The sequence below is a fragment of the Pseudophryne corroboree genome, chromosome 3 (assembly GCF_028390025.1).
Source record: "Pseudophryne corroboree isolate aPseCor3 chromosome 3, aPseCor3.hap2, whole genome shotgun sequence".
Classification (NCBI taxonomy): Eukaryota; Metazoa; Chordata; class Amphibia; order Anura; family Myobatrachidae; genus Pseudophryne; species Pseudophryne corroboree.
The window spans coordinates 546192770-546197009 of record NC_086446.1 but is presented as its reverse complement, the minus strand read 5'-3'; positions in this window follow the sequence as shown (position 1 = coordinate 546197009).

The following is a 4240-nucleotide window of genomic DNA, read 5'->3' as shown; positions in this document are numbered from 1 at the left end:
TGAGGGAGGGGTCACACCAGTGATCAGAGAAAATGGGGGTGGGATCTATCTAGATTCTGGCCACCTTGCAATGCAGAGTAAACATTGGATGTGTGGGAAATGCAACATCAAACCCCTCTAAGCCAGGGGGCACTATATATGAATTATTATAGTCAATGTGATAATAGTGAAAGAAACCCAAGTGATACTTAATACAGACATAAACTAATTTCTATGAAATAGAATTTTTATTAAAACAGTAGATGTACATAAAAAATACGAATAATATATTAGAAATATTTTCTTTGTATTAGTCTAATCATTTTTCTAGTTAAAACTCTGGAGTAAAAAGTCTATGGCAGGTGAGACACATCTCTGATCAAAACTCACTGCTGCACCTGTGTATAATGACCACATGAACCCTTTGGCTAATACTGTATATTGTGTGTACATCTGGCTCTGGTACTAGCCAGTGCCTTCTGAGGGAGGGAGGGAGGTGTGTGTGTGTGTGTGTGTGTCTCCTTTCTTATCCTTTAACCTGTTCAACACAGGTGCCAGCAATCCTAAATTAACAGAAAAGTCCAGAAGCAGAGAAATTTGTCCCTCCCGGAGAAAATACATGGTTTCATTCCTATGTGGTTATAATGGGAGGCAGACAATTGATCGTCTGTCTGGATCCCGACAGTCAGGATACCGACGCCGGAATCCAGACACCAGCTGAAATACCGGTGGTCAGAGTCCTGACCGCCATCTGGTTACCCCTCTTGGGTGGTGGTCCACGCCACCATCCGGAGGGGAATAGAAACCTGTGGCGACCGGACCCGAAGCATGGCGAGCGCAGCGAGTCCGTGAGGGGACACGCTGCGCTCGCCGCCGGGATCCTGGCTGTCGGGCTCCCGACGTCTGTCTCCTGACCGGCGGGATTCCGACCGCTGGGATCTCGAACATCTACTAGTTGAAAGCAGAGCCAGCCGTAGGCATAGCAAACTAGGTAATTGCCTAGGGCATTTGATATGCCTAGGAGCATCATCAGCTTCTGCTGATTAAAATGAAATGCGGCATGCCTATATTCTGTGTGTAGCATTTCATATGCAGATACAGCCACAGTCTCACACAGTATATAGGCATACTGCATATCATTTTAATCAGCAGAAGCTGCTTGTGCATCCTGGCGACATAGCAATGCAAATAAGATGCATTTTCATTTAAAAAAAAGTGCCCGATGTTAGCATTGAGGCAAGATTTGTGAGGACACATCTGTATCCAAGCAGAGGCAGAGGTCACAGTGTTAGTGGCAGTGTGATTGCTGTGTGCATGTGAGTGGGTTGGTTGTGCAATAATGTTCGGAATATGTGTAAGGAGCATTACGTGTGTCGTAAAAATGCATTAATAATGTGCAACATATGTATAAGGGGCACTCTGTGTGTCATTATGTGTATAAGGGCATTAATAATGTGCGGCATATGTGTAACCGGGTACTACTGTATGTGTGTCATTATGTGTATAAGGGCATTAATAATGTGCAGCATATGTGTGTAAGGGACATTATGTGTAAAAGGGCATTAATAAAGGTTGTCGACGTTAGCATTGAAGCAAGAATTATGAATTATGTATCCAAGCAGAGGCAGAGGTCACCGTGTTAGCGGCAGTGTGAGTGCTGTGTGCATGTGAGCGGGTTGGTTGTGCAGTAGTGTTCGGAATATGTGTAAGGAGCATTATGTGTGTCATGTAAAAATGCATTAATAATGTGCAACATATGTGTAAGGGGCACTATGTGTGTCATTATGTGTATAGGGGCACTAATAATGTGCAGCAAATGTGTAGGGGGCACAATGTGTGTCATTATGTGTGTAAGGGCATTAATAATGTGCGGCATATGTGTAAGGGACATTATGTGTAAAAGGGCATTAATAAAGGTTGTCATAATGTGTAAGGCCCATTATGTTTATAAGGACATTAATAAGATGTCTCATATGTGTAAGGGGCATTACTGTGTGGAATTATGTGTATAAATGCATTACTAATGTGTGGCATTATGTGTATAAGGTGCTCTACTATGTGGCGTTGCGTATAGAAAGGGCAGTACTGTGTCGTCTAATGTGAATAAAGAGCTATAGGGTATGGTGTAATGTGAATAAGGAGCAATTCAGTGTGATGTAATGTGAATAAGGGGCTCTACTGTGAGGAGTAACGTTTATAAGTGATACTACTGTGGGATGTAATATGAATTATGGACACTATCGCATGATCAAATGTGAATAAAGTTGCAGTACTGTGCGGCGTAATTGGAATTGGGGTTACTATTGTGTGGCCATGCCCCTTGCCAGCAAAAACACACCCCTTTTTGGGCTGTGCGCCAAATGTGCGAGCTGTTCCTATTTAAAATATAGGGGGCACAAACACCAAAATAAGGACTGCTATGGGTGACGGATAATGGTGCTGGGAAAGAGGTGCAAGGTCGGAGGCGGAACCAGCGGTGGTGCTAGGAGGCACCTGCCAAAATCTTGCCTAGGGCATCATATTGGTTAGGGCCGGCTCTGGGTGAAAGTATGTAAACTACTGGAGTATAATATACACTGCTCAAAAAAATAAAGGGAACACGTAAACAACACAATGTAACTCCAAGTCAATCATACTTCTGTGAAATCAAACTGTCCACTTAGGAAGCAACACTGATTGACAATCAATTTCACATGCTGTTGTGTAAATGGAATAGACAACAGGTGGAAATTATAGGCAATTAGCAAGACACCCCCAATAAAGGAGTTGTTCTGCAGGTGGTGACCACAGACCACTTCTCAGCTCCTATGCTTTCTGGCTGATGTTTTGGCCACTTTTGAAAGCTGGCGGTGCTTTCACTCTAGTGGTAGCATGAGACGGAGTCTACAACCCACACAAGTGGCTCAGGTAGTGCAGCTCATCCAGGATGGAACATCAATGCGAGCTGTGGCAAGAAGGTTTGCTGTGTCTGTCAGCGTAGTGTCCAGAGCATGGAGGCGCTACCAGGAGACAGGCCAGTACATCAGCAGACGTGGAGGAGGCCGTAGGAGGGCAACAACCCAGCAGCAGGACCGCTACCTCCGCCTTTGTGCAAGGAGGAACAGGAGGAGCACTGCCAGAGCCCTGCAAAATGATCTCCAGCAAGCCACAAATGTGCATGTGTCTACTCAAATGATCAGAAACAGACTCCATGAGGGTGGTATGAGGGCCCGATGTCCACAGGTGGGGGATGTGCTTACAGCCCAACACCGTGCAGGACGTTTTGCATTTGCCAGAGAACACCAAGATTGGCAAATTCGCCACTGGCGCCCTGTGCTCTTCACAGATGAAAGCAGGTTCTCACTGAGCACATGTAACAGACGTGACAGAGTCTGGAGACGCCAAGGCGAACGTTCTGCTGCCTGCAACATCCTCCAGCATGACCGGTTTGGCAGAGGGTCAGTAATGGTGTGGGGTGGCATTTCTTTGGGGGGCCGCACAGCCCTCCATGTGCTCACCAGAGGTAGCCTGACTGCCATTAGGTATCGAGATGAGATCCTCAGACCCCTTGTGAGACCATATGCTGGTGCGGTTGGCCCTGGGGTCCTCCTAATGCAAGACAATGCTAGACCTCATGTGGCTGGAGTGTGTCAGGAGTTCCTGCAAGACGAAGGCATTGATGCTATGGACTGGCCCGCCCGTTCCCCAGACCTGAATCCAATTAAGCACATCTGGGACATCATGTCTCGCTCCATCCACCAACGCCACGTTGCACCACAGACTGTCCAGGAGTTGGCGGATGCTTTAGTCCAGGTCTGGGAGGAGATCCCTCAGGAGACCATCCGCCACCTCATCAGGAGCATGCCCAGGCATTGTAGGGAGGTCATACAGGCACGTGGAGGCCACACACACTACTGAGCCTCATTTTGACTTGTTTTAAGGACATTACATCAAAGTTGGATCAGCCTGTAGTGTTTTTTTCCACTTTAATTTTGAGGGTGACTCCAAATCCAGACCTCCATGGGTTAATAAATTTTATTTCCATTGATAATTTTTGTGTGATTTTGTTGTCAGCACATTCGACTATGTAAAGAACAAAGTATTTAATAAGAATATTTCTTTAATTCAGATCTAGGATGTGTTGCCCTTTATTTTTTTCAGCAGTGTATATAGATACAAATACTACATACGGGTCAAATGATTTATATACACAGAGCCGTAAATAGACTTTTTGGTGCCCTGTGCCAGAAAGAGGATTGGTGCCCCTGCCCCCATTTTTCCA